The sequence below is a fragment of the Salmo trutta genome, chromosome 6 (genome assembly GCF_901001165.1).
Source record: "Salmo trutta chromosome 6, fSalTru1.1, whole genome shotgun sequence".
In the NCBI taxonomy this organism is placed as follows: Eukaryota; Metazoa; Chordata; class Actinopteri; order Salmoniformes; family Salmonidae; genus Salmo; species Salmo trutta.
The window spans coordinates 48,465,378-48,484,252 of record NC_042962.1 but is presented as its reverse complement, the minus strand read 5'-3'; the positions used below and the strand labels follow the sequence as shown (position 1 = coordinate 48,484,252).

Below are 18,875 nucleotides of genomic sequence, written 5' to 3'. Positions count from 1 at the left end.
TTAGAGGGTAGTACCTTCTACTGCACTCAAGGACAAATGGTTTTAATTTTGCACTCATCTGCAGGACCATGTTGTCAGGCTTTTTCTGAACACCTGCAACTGAGCTGGGATAAATTTAGTCTTGCATTTTTTGTTGTTGGTAGTTAACATTTACATGACATTTAAGTCATTTAGCAGACAATCTTATCCAGAGCAACTTACAGGAGCAATTAGGGTTAAGTTCCTTGCTCAAGGGAACATCAACAGATTGTTCAGCAATTCAGCTTGGGGACTTGAACCAGCAATCTTTTGGTTACTGGCCTAACGCTCTTAACCCATACGCTACCCAGCAACAAAGGAACACGGACACGCAATTCTGACCTAACTTACGGTCTTTTTTGGTCAATTATAGATGAAAGATTTACCCATTTTGAATGTTATTTGTTTTTGTGCATCTCTGAGCAATGACCTATCAATTCCCGGGGGGAAATTTCATGTTTTCATGTATATCTAAGCTATTGTCGTCCAAGCAGGAAAAAATCCTGCCGGTAAGACGTAGCACTGCAATAAAGCCGCTCTCACTACACTCGAAGTTAATAGGAATATGACTTTTAGATAGTGAAAACATCTATCATACATGTCAGATTTCAATATTTGCCGATGTAATAACTTGGGAGGTTGCCTTCTCTCGAATGAGCCATTGATCATATTTTTGCGATATTTCTACCTTGATAAATGTGTAATTGAACAGGAGGTCCACCTAATATCTCCTATTTGTCTGCCTCTTCAGTCCAGGGTGCCTTGCATGGTTCCGTTGTGAATGTCAGACTCCACTCTGCGAGGCACATCGATCTGCAGATTGAACATGGTGAGATTGTAGACTGCTAAATTGACTCCAGTTTGTTTAGGCGATTTTAAAGCTAACTAGCTACTCACATGTTGGTATTGTCTTTGGTATTATTGTGTGTAGCTATGTTTGCAGGCCAGCGATTAGAGAGAGTATTGCATTGTGAGTTTTGTAGTCAACTTGAGCTGCAACAAATTTCCACGATTTTCACATTACTACCAACTGTATTATAAAGAAAAAATGTGTTAGTGTTATTTAACACTATAAATTATAGAAATGAGTGGTTTTGGGTGGACTTTACCTTTAGGGCCGAAGCACTTTGAAGCCCACAGGATACTGTATTCATCAAGGCCTAATTGTAAATTCCACATAGAACTACAAATGAATCATAAATGTCACCGTGATCCTTTTCCACTTGGTTGTCATTATATGTAGGATGCTTTCATAGGGGTATTTCGATTCAGTGCAACTCAAGGACAATTGAAGTGATTTTCAGTCAGGACGACTGATGAATAATCCGCGCAGTGTACATACATTTAAGCAATAAGGCCCGAGAGGGTGTGGTGTATGGCCAATAAACAACGGCTAAGAGCTGTTCTTATGTGCGACGCAACGTGGAGTGCCTGGATACAGCCCTTAGCCATCATATATTGGCCAAATACCACAAACCCCCGAGGTGCCTTATTGCTATTACAAACTGGTTATCAATGTAATTAGAGCAGTAAAAATAAATGTTTTGTCATACCTGTGGTATATGGTCTGATATACCACGGCTGTCAGCCAATCAGCATTCAGGGCTTGAACCACCCAGTTTATAAACATCAATAATACACATGCTTGTAACAGTATGTATACAGCGTGCACATCAAATAAAGAGAGTCCGAATTGTGGCTGCAACCTAAGTTTTAATATTCATTGTTGGTTGTTTTTCTGTGTGGCTTCTTTCTACTTTTTACACGGTTCTGCCCTGGGTCCATTGTTATAGCACGGCAGAATGTGTCCTAACATAAATATTGGATGACAAGATAAGTGTATTGGTGCAGGGGCCTGGTTTCTCCTTCCACCCCCTCATCTAAACATATAACACCATCAGCTAGTCCCAAGGGAGTGATAAGATACATTCTGAAATATTTCTTAACACTTCAAGGTCAGGAAGGTAATATGCTCTTGGGAAACCGATGAAAGGTAGGATAGCTGTCCGGAACTCTTTATTTACTTGTGAAAAGATGTACTTTCTTAATCAGACTTCTCAGTTGACCTCGAGCTAATGTTTGTCCTCTGAGAGAAACTGTGAAATGGGACTGCTTGAGCTCAGACATATACTGTAGATGTAGGATCTTAATTTGATCACTGTTTTCTGCTGAGAATCTTCCTGCATAGCAGGAAATTCTAACTTGTAGTGTATTCAAGGTTTAAAAGGGCTTCTAAATTTCCCAATTTCCACTTTAAAATGTCAAACTTGATTTGCCCTAATGACAAATGTATCAACCCCTACAAAAACATCCATTAATTATAATCTACAGGATAATTCACATTTCCTGTTTCTGTAGGAGTAATTTCCTATTGTAGCAAACTGACTCAAATTAAAATTTTACATTTGTATTTATAGATTTGAATAGCTTCAGTCTGACCCTCGCTTCAGAAAATCCCTGATTCTAGTTGACACGCAGAGTTGAGGCAGTCGTGACAAAGTCAGGGCGTAACAGTTTTGGACCTGAGGAATGGAACAGAGCTGTGGTTGGTCACACTGCTGAGACTGTTGACATAGAAAAACAGAGAAAGTGATGCTGCTATACAAAGGCTTTGTCTTTGTATACTTGTCAAATAAACTCCATCAGCATGTCACGGCCACCCCCCAAACAGTAAAAACCAAATGGAGAATGTATTCATATTACTTTGGTGGGATCAGTTTCAGTTCAAATGTATTTATTTATTGTATTTATCTTTATTTAACCTTTATTTAACTAGGCAAGTCAGTCAAGAACAAATTCTTATTTACAATGACGGCCTACCAAAAGGCAAAAGGCCTCCTGTGGGGACTGGGCCTGGGATTCAAATAAATAAATAAATACAATATAAATACAGGACAAAACACACATCACAACAAGAGAGACAACACAACACTACATAAAGAGAGACCTTAGACAACAAAATAGCAAGGCAGCAAACAAATGACAACACAGCATGGTAGCAACACAACATAACAACAACACGGTAGCAAAACAACATGGTAGCAGCACAAAACATGGTACAAACATTATTGGGCACAGTCAACAGCACAAAGGTCAAGAAGGTAGAGTCAACAATACATCACACAAAGCAGCCACTACTGTGAGTAAGTGTCCATGATTGAGTCTTTGAATGAAGAGAGATAAAACTGTCCAGTTTGAGTGTTTGTTGCAGCTTGTTCCAGTCGCTAGCTGCAGCGATCTGAACAGACGAGTGACCCAGGGAGTGTGTGCTTTGGGGACCTTTAACAGAATGTGACTGGCAGAACGGGTGTTGTATGTGGAGGATGAGTGCTGCAGTAGATATCTCAGATAGGGGGGAGTGAGGCCTAAGAGGGATCATAAATAAGCATCAACCAGTGGGTCTTGTGACGGGTATACAGAGGTGACCAGTTTACAGAGGAGTATAGTGCAGTGTTGTGTCCTATAAGGATGACAACATGGTCTCATTAAAATGTGAAAATGGTGACATTTAAGCTCTGTACCAAAGCTGACCTATTAGTTATATAAATTATACAGATATTCCTTTACATAGACTCTATATGTTGTTAGTCAAAGCCTACAAGGGAAGATACCACAATGATTCGCAGTGGTCAACAAGGCAAAGCCGAGTTCACATCAGCACAGTCCGTCTTTAGTCTAATTACTGTGGTCTGATTTTAATAAACCAACTCCCTTGTTGCCATGGTAGAAACGCCACCATTCCCAAGCAAGGCCTTGGCATGGGCGTCCAGCAGTGTCTCAGATCTATTCACGGCCAGCCAGTCTCCCAAATTCCTGCTGAAAATCTATCCTTTCCCCCTGCTGTGGCTTCTAGTGTCTGGCAGACATTCTCTGGCTCCTCCACATCACACAGTTTCCCACTTGAGTCAAGAATGCTGGAGTTTTCAATAGAACTAAAAGTGGTTTGTTTGTGAGGGTCTTTCTCTTCTACATTGTGGGGTTACTGGACTGTGTGAAGGGTGGTTTGTGTTCCGCGTGACCAGACATGACATTGGAACGTACCTTTTGGCAAAGACAGGCTTGAGAAAACCAAGCGAATCCAATTTACTGTGGTGGAGGGTGGATATTTAGTTCTATTCTTCCACCCGCACCTACTCGTTAAAGTTTGTCGGCTTGGGAAAGATTCAGTGGCCACCCTTTTCCAGCTCTATGCTGGAGGACAGTAGCAGTATGTTTACCCCTGGGATGGTGTTGTGCAAACTTGTCTTTAGATTCAATGTCATGGCTATTAAACCAGCTATGACCCCGTCACAAATAAAATGGTCAATGACTTTGCCCTGAGGCCGGTTTCCCATCACTATCTAATGAAAGTGTTAGTGCCGATGTCAGTCTTTGAGCATACAGGGACATGATAGGAAGCTGCTGTGGAGGTTTGTTGACTATAACACGGTTGACACCGTCAATATACAGCAGAAACAACCTGAGAGAGATCTTAGAGCAGAAACTGATAACTGCAAATATATTTTGGCTTGAATGTCTTGACTTAGATCCAGGGCAAGTCATTGACCTCAGACAGTACCAGTATTAGCCTAATCTGAGTATCTGAGTTGACTTACAAGGGCCTAACGCCATCATGTAGGTTTATTGTTTCTCAAGTGCACACTTGATTTGAACTGGTTGATTTTAGGCTTTGTGCCAACATGATTTTAGTTGCATTGACAAAAGGCGCTGATGGAGTCTGTGTACACAGCTGTCGGCGTTAACTGGATATTCGATTGGATGATGTTTTCAGTCAATGGCACTGCATTTACACAACAGAGCAATAGATTTTCTTTTCAAGCTAGGCTAGATGATAGCCCGGGATAAAAGAGGAGAGAAGCGAGCACAAAAAGAACAGGAAAACACATGTTGACTTTAAAGGAAAGAAGACACTCAATGTATTTCCCTATTTCATGTTGTCACTGTGGTGAAACTACAGCAAGGTTACACATTTATTCTTATCAGAACTCGAGCAATGAAACATCGTCTTAGATAACCTTCTACATGCTTTTTGCTGCTGACAATCTGCTGTGCTTTGTAATGATCCAGTGTGTTTGTGGACCCCTTTGACCCAGTCTATGGAGGGAGACCATAACAATACATTGAGATGCAAGGTGTGTACACACACAGCTAAACCGTGTTTAATCTCATTAATGCAGAGAGGCTACCATTGGTCCTGGGGAAATGTAATTTTGTTATCAATTTCCCCTAATCTCCACTAAAACGGGCTCAAGGGGACAGTATTATTAAATGCAAGGGCTTTGGTGGACAGTCCTGGCACATTGGTTATATAATTTCCCTGAAAGGCCTAACATCAAAGTTAAATGTCATATAAATGGTCAATTAACCGAACGGAATTCATTTAGAATTCATACCCTGTTATGTTAACAGGGTATATTTATGAAATTCAGGTAAGACTATACGTTAGGCTGCTCTCATACCCGTGTAGTAACACCGCAATTACACTAGTAACAACATCGTTAACATGATGTGTTTCAGTGTTTCAGCATTAGTACACAGGTAGAAGATCAACTTGATGTAAAGTATTACAAAATATAACACTCATTGTTAAACGTCACAAGAGCAACTTAATGTAACGTGTTAACAAACATCTAGTCCAGGGAGGGTGACACTGTGCTAACTTGATCATGCTTTCACAGCTACTCGTTCCACACTATCGACTATGGACACGCTCTGTTGTCTCCACAGTTCGATGCAGCAACCCCCTCAATGTTGTTTTCCATCCACACAATCCATTTGGACTAATTTGATATCAATCCCATGCATGAGCACACACTGAGAGGAAGTGTCAAGGTTGCATTGCATCGCCACCAATCAGAAAGCATCTTTCTTAATTAGCGGATATTAAGTTGTGAGACAAAGCCACGGTGTACCAAGGGAATTAATGTGAAATCAGCATGTGGCCTATGATAAATTCTGTAATGTGTTTTAAGAACAAAACATCACATTCTGTCTAGATAGAGGCCTACAATGCAACGTTTGCTGGACAAAGGCTGTGCTGTAGGTGGTTTATTGATTTAGGTTTTCGATGTAAAAAGAATAAAGATAAGGTGCTTAGTTTGCCTTTAGTCTGAGTCAGAATCTGTTAAAGGCCCAGAGTAGTCGAAAACATGATTTCCTGCGTTTTATATATATTTCCACACTATGAGGTTGGAATAATACTGTGAAATTATGATAATGCCCTTTTAGTGTAAGAGCTGTTTGAAAAGACCCCCTGATATTTCTTCTTGTTTTGGTAGAATGGAGTTTTGGCCTGCCTGGTGACATCACCAGCTGCTAAATTAGTTTACACACTCTGTCCCCATAGGAGAACCCTTTTTGGTTCCATGTAGAACTCTTTTGGGTTCCATATAGAACCCTTTTGGAAAGGGTTGTACATGGAACTCAAAAGGGTTATACCTGGAACCAAAAAGGGTTATTCAAAGGGTTATCCTATGGGGACAGCCGAAAAACCCATATAGGTTCTAGATAGCACATTTTTTTCTAAGAGTATAGATCAATTAAAAGGGAGTTCGAAATCTCTCTGCCAATAACAGCTAGTTTTCAGTTTTCCAATCCCCACTTAGACCACTCCCAGACAGTCCTAGCTAAATTATTGCTTGAGAAATTGCTCTTTGCTAAGAAGCTATTTTTTGTTTATTTTTTACCATTTTAATGAGAAATATCACAGTAAAGTACGTAATTGTTACTCAGAAATGATTTGATATTGAGATAAAAACAGCTGCATTAGACCTTTCAGACTTTTAACTGTTCAGGGTTGATGTAACGGCTGTCGTAGAGAGGGGACCAATGCGCAGCGTGTTGAGTGCTCATAGTGAATATTTATTTTAAATCAGAATACTAAAGACAAAATAACAAACAGCCAACATTTCTGTCAGGTACACAGACTAACTAAACAGAAAATAACTACCCACAAACACAGGTGGAAAAACACCCTACTTAAGTATGATCTCCAATTAGAGACAACGAGGACCAGCTGCCTATAATTGGAGATCATCCCCCAAAAAAACAACATAGAAATAGAAAACGAGAACTAAACATAGATATAGAAAACAGAAAAACACAAAACACCCCCTGTCACGCCCTGACCTACTCTACCATAGAAAATAACATCTTACTATGGTCAGGATGTGACAGTTGAAACTATTTCAGGTGAAAGAAACCCATTGTTTGACTTCCCATTGAGATCCTTAGAACTATTTGTTTAGTTTGGACCCTATTCAGAACTTTTGGAAGGTGAATGGAGAATTTAAGGAAAATTAGTCATTCGAGATTTTGATAGGATCCACGACTACAGCCTGGCTCAAAGGCGTATTAATGGATCACGCGACCTAATGGCCGCTCATCACCATTTTTAATTCCTTTGCCATAGCTAACCCGTGGCCGCTCATGTAAAATGCATGGCTCGGATGAATGTTCCTATCTCTTAGCCCCATTAAGCATTTCTCTCCCATCTCTCTGTCTTTGATGCCTAAAGATGATGCATAACTTTCGTAATAGCGAAGAGCGAAGTGAGATATTCCAGTTCTGAGCTAGCCGAGGGACTAGACCTCTTGCTCTTTGTTTTGAAGGAAAGATAAATCACGTCTATCCCTAACGGGCCGTCACATTACACACTGCATTACTTCTAGCTCCACTGTTAGGGGAACGGCGAGGTTAGAGTGACTGACTTATTCATGACTTATTCATAAACTTGCATTTTTATACACCTGGATATTTTTTGTGTGACGTTGCTAGAGAGGGTGTATGGTACAGGTGGTAGCCCGCCTGGGAACTTAGTCGTCTCCCATCCATATTCGTCCTCTTTGACTTATTCTTTCAAGTCGTTTCCATCATATTTTGATCGTTTGTTCTAAATTATTAGAAGACGTGTTTTAACTGTCTTATAAGCCGTGTTATATATTGTATACGTTCAGATTGGCTGAACAAACGCCCAGAGCTCACTCCCCCCCACACTGGATATGAGTGGTGCGCTCATTAGATATCATTTCTCTCTTTAACCATTTCATCTCCAATAACTCCAAGCGTCACAGTTTACATGGGCACTCGACAAATAGTGCCTACATACGTCGCGCGTTAAAAAAAGGATTAGCTGGCTGTCGGGATGGGTTTGGCACAGCACAGTTCCACTGTAATCCGTGCGAGTTGGTCATAGTAAATACATGAAACATATACAGTATTTATGTCACTAGATTGAGGACGTAGAGGATTATAGCACATCGCACCATCACAGGGTTCAAAACTTTATTTCACTCAATATGTTAGTTCCTTGCCGGAGCCTAGATGGTGTCAGTGATGGGTGGGTTGAGGACGATAGCAGAGAGGACGTGTTTGACAGTTTAAGGCCTCTTTGTAATACCGTTCCCACTGTGATAAAATGGTGATGCTGTGTGACATGCCAGTGTTGTGTGTGTGTGTATGTGTGTGTGTGTGTGTGTGTGTGTGTGTGTGTGTACGTGTGTGTACGTGTGTGTGTTTGTGTGTGTGCATGCATGCTTGTACCCATATGTGTCTGTGCACATGCACGTGTGTGTGTGTGTGTGAACTGGATTTCCCCTGTGTGACAGAGAACAAGTTCAGTGCCGGGCGAGGGGCGTGTGTGTTTGCCAACACTTCCAGCATCGCCGCAAACTGTTTTCACTGTGCAATGCACTGTTCACCGCTGGATTTGATTCAGCATCAGGACGTCTACTGAACCATAAAGAAGAAAACGCACAATTCATGATGCTAAAGATATTGATGTTGTATTTCCATTCACCCCTTGTAGGCTATCTCACTGGTTTGTATCCCCTGGCAGAAAGGAGAATGCAGTATTCACTGGTTATAGTCATTATTGACCTCTTCATTTGTCCCTGAGTGGTCATTTCATTCAGTTTGTGTCCAATTATTAGTTATTGCCTAGCAACCACAGCCGACTCATAGGAAGTCCTTGAACAACATAACACAGCTGAAAGAAAATGTCTGGTGCTTTCAGCTGATGCATGTCCTTTCTCTCTGTGTCTTGTTGAACCACGCAGCCAGGCATACCTGTGGAATTTGGTGATTAGATCTAAAATATTGAGCCATTTTCTAGGTGCCTGTGTTGAGATGCCAAATGCAAACACTGGCCGTATATATCACCACAAAGAGTAAAAAACCCTCTTTAAAGGCCCATCTGAACTCAGTTACAGGGGCAAAGGTCACCAAGTGAAGAAATGTGTTTGGGATTTGCCTGGAGGCCATGACGCCTTAGAGCGTGATGCCCCCCGAGGCAGACGTGTACATTTATTAAAGTGCCCTCCCTTTTCTGTGAGTGCTTTGTCAACAAAGCTATGCAGAGAGCTTTAGATTTCCACTCAGCTTTAATAAACTACCACAAACATGTGCAGGAGCTTCACTGTCAGACCATACCAGTTCATTGCAGGAGGGAGTTGAGATAGATGTGAGTGGTGAAGATGGGAGATGTTGATAAGGGAGTGTGTGTGTGTTATCCATAGCGGCAGTGCCCTCTAAATAATCTGGTAACAGCCCTGGTCAGGCTTATCCCTTTAATGGGCTCACTTAGAGAAAGGAGGCCATCTCCTGAACATTCCAAGCATTCCACCACGTTAAAACCAAGGCTCCCGAAACACGTCCTAGAAAGAAATGTAGAGAAACCCCCATATAACAGCTTGTGCTAATAATTTATGTCAGTTTCAACCACAATAATCATCCACAGAGAGCTGGCATTTTTACTTCGTACACTATGACTTTGCACTACTGATTCCACAGACATTGTGTAGGTTGACGATATTACTTCCACGTACTAATTCGATTGCAGTCCTTCCAGGAAGAACAGAGAAAAGAATAGAAGCACGGTATCAATAAAATAAATAATACATAAAATCCTTTACATTGGAGGACGCAAGGAGCAACCTTGTTATAAATGACCTTTTTGACTTGTATAAGAGTCTCTTGAACACTGAGGAGGCTGAAGAACGCTGAGCTCCGTCTGTGTGCTGAGTGGCGTGCATTGTGTTATTACAGCCGAGCCGGGGGCTTTCCAGCCAGGCTCTGTGACTGGAGGTCTATTGTGGGCTTAATTAAAGAAAGAGTCTGTGCTGTGGGTATTCATGTGCTTTCTGAAGAGGCCTCTCCACCTAACAGCACATCCCAAAGCAGCAGCAGCTCTCAAAAGGTTGCAAAGAGAACGGGGCTTTTATTTGATTTTCTTTTTTTACTCTAAGGGAAACGGAGGATATCATCTTACTCTGGAGATGAGCACTTATTTACTGAGGCTATTCTGGCGTAGTGTTTTCCCGAAGGTAGAGAAACCTCTCTCCTGCTCAAACCTGCTACATAGTCTTTGTCTTAAAACGTAGAATATTTTTTTTCTATCATGTTTCATCAAATGTGCTTAGCTGATATAAAAGCATATTTTGGGAGGATACAATAACTTTGCTTTTTCAGTTAAAAGCTCAACTCTTGTCGAAAATGAACCGTAGATGGAAATGGATTTACTTGTCTTTCTCAAAAGTACATTTTTAAACTGTGCCTTACTCATCCGGTTCCAACTCTAAAAATAAGAGCCAGAATCACTGCCACGGTCCGGGTGCTTAACTGGCCAAGCGCCATGAGTCATTCCATTCAGCCAAGGGCTTGTTTTAAACTTCAACTCTTTTCTGACGAATTTCAAGCGTATTACATTCTTTTTCCAAACACGTTTGCGTTGAAATGCACAGATTCTAGAAGGGGAGGTGGCAGATTTGAACTTTTCAAGTGACTATGATAAGGTCAGTGAGTCACCCAGTATAATGCAGAGGTTGAGGGAGAACGAACGCCCTACTCGTCTCCAGAAGCAAATGACTGGGGCCAGAATCTTTAATCGAACCTTCTTTCGTTTGGGGAGAGAAAACAGCATGCTACAATTAACTTTTGCAAGTGTGTGTGTGTGTGTGTGTGTGTGTGTGTGTGTGTGTTTGTGTGTGTGTATATGTGTGTATGTATGTGTGTGTGTGTGTTTGAGAGAGAGACATAGAAAGAGAAAGAAAGAGAAAGAGAGAGCGCGAGAGTGAAAAAGCGAGAGAGCGAGATACCAAGAGAGATACCAAGAGAGAGACGAAGCGAGACAGAGAGCTTAGACAAGATTGCAATGAGCGTGAAAATGATAAATGCGACAATACCAGGAGGGAGAGAAGATTATAAACCAGGATTGGTGATTGACACATTTTAATTTCAGCTGCCATAATCCCACAACAGGCATACTGTACCGTACCAACTGACTGCACAGCGTGGGCTGTCCCCGCTCTAGCTACAGTACCTCCCGATTGGCTCATCTAAAACAGGGCCGCCCACTAAGCTATTTGAATACAGAGTGGAGGGGAGGGGGAAGGGGAGGTGGAGTGGTGAGCTAGATTCCCTCCTCCTGCCTGCGTGTTCTCACTGGGCTGGGGAGAGGAGCGGCTTTAGGGTGCGAGGGAAATATGCCATGAGAGGCGATGTGACAGCCAGAGACAGACGCACACTGACACAAAGTTCCCCCAGTTGGACTGGAGTATTGCTGGGCTACTACTGCTGTAGCTGGTCTGTTGTAACGGAGAAGGAAGGGCCTCTTCTGACCTGACGGTTCAGCAGCTCAGTTCAGCTCTCTCATTTCTTCTTCCTTTCTTATTTCACTCTGTTTATGGACAATGGGATTTTAACCATGTGGCAGGTAAGGAGGACTGTGATTGATTGTGTGGAAATGTTGTTATGTGGTCCCTGAGGCTGTGGGGTCTCTGGTTACTTAAAGCAGGGGTCATCAGGAGTCCTCTCCAAAGCTCTTTACATCTAGTGATGATGATATCACAGAGAGAGATGAGTTCTAATCATCAATAACTGGGATTACAGTTACAGACCTAATGATCGTATGACCATGGGGTTAAATAGGCAACATTTCCAGATGGGACTACCACCGTATACTTGTGAGAGGTAGTTAATTTAGTGAATATTCTACTGTATCAATATAACCTCTTGAATTTGAGTATGATACACTTGTTAAACAGTGTTATTGTGTTTATGAGACCAGAACAGGTTTGCAGTTTGGGGTTATTACATAAGTAGTTGTTATAGTGCCTTGCATATTCAGATGAGGGGACTGTGATATGTTAAATATTTTTGAAAGCTGGAATACAGTGGGACTCCTAAGGGTGCATGTCGTGATTGTATCAGCGCAGGGAGTGATGCCTCTGTTCGCTTCCACAATCGTTTTCATGTGACCTAATTGTGGGATGCTGACGAGCTTATGTCGTCTTGGTAGACTTTATATGAGTGGGTGAGAGATATCGGTGGGGTGTTCGCAAAGTTAGTGTGGTGTGAGAAACCGGAACTGTTAGGCTTTTTAATGAAGAGAATTTGACGCACTGACTACGGAGGCGGCATGGGTGGGGTGGCAATTGGGAGGATGGCATGTGTGTGTGTGTGTGTGTGTGTGTGTGGGTGTGTGTGTGTGTGTGTACCTGCATGTGTGTGTATACACATGTGCACTTATGTTTGTTTATGGTATGTATTTCTGAGTTCCTCCAAATCCACTCAGCATACTGCTGTCAACATGGTGTGATACTGATCACACTTAGTAGGCAGGAAGCAGAGGTCACATCTGCCCATTCAGCGACATGTCCTCTCCAGCCAGGCATGCATTTGACAACGGTCTGCTGAGGACTCCTGTCCCTAAGCACAGTACTGTGGGTCAAAGGCACAGAGATGCTTCTCTAACCTTCTCTCCCCTGGTTCCAGATCTATTTGTTCATGTTTGGCATGACAATGGCCATATGAGGTGACAGACAGCACAAATATACCTTGGATCAGGCTTTGCATTTATTTTCTTTGATAACGAAGGGAGATCTGCGATTTCAAGATATGGTTGATGCTTTGTTAACCTGTTATAAAGCGGTCCACAGTCAACTTGGTCAGTGGAGACGAGTGCTTGAGGACCATAGTCTGATAAGCTCTCGTGGGGCCACTTTGACCTGCCACAGGACATGACAGACTGTGGGAATGAGTCACTGTGACTTGCTCTGTGTTTGTCACTGGGCATAAATATAGCAACAACAGCATTGTCTGTTTGTCTCTGCTTCCCGTGTCTTTGATGTACTTCTGGTCATGTTGTGTGTCTTGTTGACATAAGGTTATTGGATGGATGTTGACTTAGCTGTTATCTTTGCGTTAGTAGTGGCAGATTTTCAGTTTAGTACAGTTGTGCTGTTTGCTAATTGCAATCTGGGTATCTACGAGCAAGAAATGAGCCGCAGACAGTTTTTTTTCCTCTTCTGCGCCAATGCTTATGCGTTCTTTGATTACTTGGTCCAATAGATGCATGAACAATATTTCCATGGTAACTTCTTTTGCATTGAGCCTTTGACAATGAAAGACTTGTTTGGGATTTTGGCTCTGCCTCTTCGATCAAGGAAATCGTGTGGACCGGAATGCAGTTTTTCAGTTTCCAGCGATCAGCCATAGTCATTCGGCACAGTAGAGCGAGAACAATTGAAATAGGAAAAGTGTGACTTTAGTTTGGTGGTTGCCATTTTGGGGGAAATTATGGAATGATGAGAGCCTTCTCTCTCAAGATCCAGAGAAGCAGATTCTCAAATGTATAACGATCTTTCTGCACGTCTGCATTGTTGCCACCAGAGAGCGTTCTTTCTTGAAACGTCTTACAAAGTCAATTTGATGGTAATTTTCGTGTATAAATTGAAGAATTGAACAGAGTTCTCACATTCATATCTCAAGAATGGACAAACAACACTATTAAAACAGGCAAGATAATAGACAGGCTTGTGCATGGTACATTGCACAGAAAACCCTGAAGAAGAAGGCACTGCATGCTGAAACGTTGGTTGCTATACCCATTACATATTTGGGAGCATAATTAGTGTCCAACTTTCTTTCTTTTTATAGTTTACTCTCCATTACTCAGCACTTCTACAAAACATTTTCGGGGTGTGTCAGCTTATGTCTTTTACAACAGAAAACTCAATAAAAGGTGTAGTATTTGAAGTGTGAAACATAAACAGATATCACTTACACATAGGCTGCTTAAACACCTCCCATAGTGGTTTCATAGAGCTTCTAACTTGATCCATGTGTAGGGTGTTATGTATGCTGTTATGACCTTATATGACTGTTTACCAGGTCAGTTCAAGCATGCCAAGGATAACCTGGGGTCAGCCTCTTGGAGTGTGACTGATGGAGCAACCAATAACCCGTGGTCTTACTGACATGTCAGGACGAGAGCCCCCCAATCCCACGTGTCTGCAGTCTATAGCGACACCTTCTGCTGGTAGAAATGGGTATCAGTATGACTTGACGATGTGTGTCAGAGATAAGACAACCACACACACACACGCACGCACGCACACGCATGCACGCGCACACACACACACACACACAATCACACACGCACACACAGGCGCACGCACACACACACACACACACACACACACGCACGGTCGCACGCGCACACACACACACACACGCACACGCACACACAGGCGCACGCACACACACACACACACAGACACACACACACACACACACACACAGGTGCACACACACGGGTTCACACACACACAAACACACAGAAGGACACATGCACACACGCACACACAAGAACACGCACATGCACACACAGGCGCGCGCGCACACACACACACACATAGGTGTAGGCACACACTCACACAAACGAGTGCACCCACACACACACACACACCTTTATTACATTCCCACCTCTGACCTCTATGACTGTTAAACTCAGTACCGTAAGCTTCCTAGCTCCATATAACATTCCACAGACGCCAGGTAAAGTTTTCCCACTCTCTCCACCCCGGCACTGGGTCTTTGACTCTGCCAGAACTGGCTGATGAGTGGAGAGGCATATGTCACCCCTGACCCCTCTCTCCTCCCCTGTCACTGACTGACACTTAGCCATGCCTGTGGAAACAAAAGCTGGGCCTTGAAGAGTATCACAAAATCATATCAACAGTCTCAGCTATTCTGAAAGGCAGACACTGAAAACATGAAAACATGCACACACACTTGCATAGTTGCTTGCATAGATCTCTCTCTCGTCATCTGTCTTGTAAGGGAGTGGAGCGAGGGAGAGGGGAACAATCCTATACAGTATGATGCATTATAGATGAAGGAGTTATGTACTGTTCACATCACACAGGTCATATAAGATGTCTCCACAGTAAACTGGATAGACTCCAACTTTCTACACAAACTCATAACCTCACATATGTGACTCGATTCAGGAAATTAGGCGTATGTCGCGGGCCACTACTTCACAGGATAGACATTTTTTACTCTGATTTGCTGTGCAAACATGCACTCACACGTAAGCATGCAGGCATGCAGGCTTACACACAGGCACACGCATGCACACAACGCACACACACATATGCATGCTTGCACGCACATACACACACGCGTCAAGGAAAGTTTTCCATCTGGGCCTGTCAGCTTTATAAACACTATTATATAAACACATTCTTCCCCAATCTGTCCCCAACACAAATAAAACATTTTATAAATGATTTTATTATTATTCCATGTCTGGGCCATTCAGGAGGGGGGAGTGAGATGAGGATCATAGCCAGAGAGACCCCCCTGAGTCAGATGTGCCAGTTTAAGGTTCCGGGTCCCCCCCTAATCGCCTGGCTCGCACCCCAGCCTCAAATACAGCGTCCAATCCCATTAGTCGTGACTGACTCGATCCTCAACATGAAAGTCTCTGATTGGTCACAGACACAGTGGCAGGAGCGGATTATGGATAAACAGGCAGGGTGTCTAGGGCCGAAACAAAGACAGGCAGGCCAAAAGTGAGGGGGGTGAGAGGCTAAATGCTAACGCTAATGAGTCTGACGTACGGTCTGGGGGCGGTCATTAGAGATGATTAGGGGGGCACTGCATGCAACGGTCATGGGGAGAAGGGGGGAGAGAGAGAGAGAGAGAGAGAGAGAGAGAGAGAGAGAGAGAGAGAGAGAAAGAGAGAGAGACACTGGGTAACAATACACTCTATATTAGACCTGGTGTCAGAACAGTGGAGGGACTGGGGCTATGGAACTGTAGCTGTGACAAATCTGTTTGTATGCCAAGACCAGAGGGTCCAATAGCCATTTAGTAGTGGATATTTTCACACTCTCAACAATGACATTGGAAATATGCCTACAGTATATATTGACAACAAAAGCAGACATCAAGGGCATTAAGACTATACAACAAATGTTAACATCTAATGTAACAAATGTAAACAAATGTAAACATCTATAACTTCAGGTAAATTGTAAAGGGGGGTCAGCTCCTGAAAGAAACTTTAGGGTCAGGAGTTAATCTCAGATGCTCCAACTTTGTGTGTCTGAAAGAGATTGTTATTACTCTTAACAGCCAATTCTCTAATCTACCATTAGGTTATTAAACGTGTTTGGAGAGAATAATTTTTTTTTCTTCAAAAGTCCTAGGTAGCTAGAACAGTTTTTTTTTTCAATTTTTGGACCTGGTTTGGAAACTATAGATTATGTCCTGATATATGAACTATGGACATGTGAGCTTTGATTCTTATTATATACTGTATAAGGATTATAAAACTATAATTATTCATTTGTATTTTTTTGGTCCCTTTTTTCAACCCCAAAATAATGCAACAATTTTTTTCCCATTAACAATGGCAAAAAAAACTGCTATTTGAAGTATGTATGTATGTATGAAGTACGTATCTCACATCTAATCCCCAAAAGTTGGGCGAGATGTAGACAAGACATGGTTGTATTTACACCACCTATAAATGGTTAATTCTCTTGCCCCAAAACACATTGTGCATCTCCTCCCATTTTTCGCCCATGAAAGTGCATACGCATACACACACTGATTATGTTAGCTAGGTCAATGCCTTTGACCTACTTTGAGCGTTGCGCTCCGTGGGATGCCACAGTCGCTCACGTCAAGCCACCGGATGGACAATATTCCCCTCCATTTTGTTACAGCAGCTTTCTGCTGGTTAATTTATTTATTTGTTTAGTCTATTTTATGTTTCAGGTGTTCTGGGATAACAAACGTGGGATTATAAAATGGCATCCACTGTATGGGATCTCCCTTTTTCGATAGTCCCATTGTACCGAACTGAAAGGGAATCTTGACCACATATTATTGAAAAAGGGGTGTTTTGTTTGGCTACTCCAGCTACAAACATTCAGTAGGAGATGCAAGCTTATCATGATAGCATAAGGGCTATTTTTACATCCCATTTCAATATACTGTAGCTTGAAGGCGTTAACCAATCTTCAATCAAATACTTTCCCTTTTTGTCTCAGAGCATCTGATCTTTGCACCCTTGTACTGCATATTGTCTTGCTCTTTCATCTTTTCATCCACTCTTCATGAAGTGACTGTTTTTAGAAACTGGAGAGAAAAATGATCTGTTTCAAATGTTACAGATCAAAGATAGTGAAAAAGCCACAACCTCTAGTAACTGCATTGAATTAAAGATACAACCAGTACCTCCACACACAGACAAGATATCCAGAGAGACACAATGGGATATGCACAGTGCTCTAAATCACGGGTTCTTCAACTTTTTCAGCCTGGGACACAAATGACAAATTCAATGTTTTCCTGGGAACCAAGCTTAACCGAGCAAAACATTTTAGTGGTCCCCCTCTTGAAGGCAGAGAGAATTTTTTGTTGTTTTAAAGTTCATTTCCTGCAATTCTACACATTTTGCCATGGGCAGAGAGAAAATGGTGTTGATTTAAAGAAATTTTTCTGCAATTTTACACGTTATGGCATGGGGCAGAAAGAATATGTTGCAATTTCATAACAAATTGCATGCAATTCTACTAAGTTTTCCATGGGGAAGAGATATATATATTTAGCAGTTTTACAGCTAATTTCATGCAACTATACACATTATGCCATGGGGCAGAGAGAATATGTTGCAATTCCATAACACATTTCATGCAATTCTACACATTATGCCATGTTAATATGATATTAGAGTGAGAGTGCAAAACAAATCAAAGGGGGACCCCTGGAGGTCAGGGCCCTGGCCACGATAACTAAAAGTTTAGATAGCTGGCTAGACTAACTTACCAATCCAAAAATTGTTAGCTGACAAGGTACATTGAGTGACTGACAGTGACTGACATAACAAGAGAAAAACTGCTGATGCACAACCAAATTTCAAAACTGCACCATGTATTCTACTATTGTAACTCTCAACAGTTAGCTGACAAGGCGCATTGAGTGACTGACAGTGACTGACACAACAGGAGAAAAACTGCTGATGCACAACCAAGTTTCAAAACTGCACCATGTATTCTACTATTGTAACTCTCAACAGTAAGTTGACCCCCCCCCCATACTTTAAAAAAGGTTGCTCTAAATGTTACTTAGGACCATATAACTTACTCACAGTTAAGGCAAATGTAGCTGAAAGTGATAAAGTTGCCTTACCGGTAAATCAAACGGTTAGGTTTCAACTTGGTATGAAGATAGTGTAGCCTCTTCTTCATTGGTCATATTTCAGTCTGGCTATGGCCTAGCTGGCTGTCAGTCTGAGTCTCCATTCTTTGTACCTGTCCCAACCTAGCTGCAATTGCCAAACAAGCCACATTTAACTTTCTCAACCAAAACCTGCCTGATGCACCATTTTAGTTACAACAGAAAGGGTTAATGCCATGAATGTTACCAAATGGAGAGTACTGTAATTCAGCTTGTGACTCTCTCTCACTCTATCAGGCATATCAGCACACTAACATAACTCCACATAGCTCTGTTCAACTACTAACCCTTGTTAGGCCCTTTGGGAAGGTCATCACAGTCTA

General features: G+C 42.1%; 1 protein-coding gene across 2 annotated transcripts in view; it reads left to right on the top strand.

The window, feature by feature from the left end:
• The window catches only part of LOC115196084 (E3 ubiquitin-protein ligase Midline-1), a 53,339-nt gene that overhangs the window by 935 nt on the left and 33,529 nt on the right, over positions 1-18,875 (top strand). The window contains exon 1 of one of the 2 annotated variants that reach the window (XM_029756611.1): positions 11,454-11,728. The exons of the other annotated variant lie outside the window; for it this stretch is intronic. The gene's annotated coding sequence lies outside the window, so the exon portion shown is untranslated. Of the gene's footprint in view, positions 1-11,453; positions 11,729-18,875 lie in introns of those variants that run through there. 2 annotated transcript variants of the gene reach the window in all.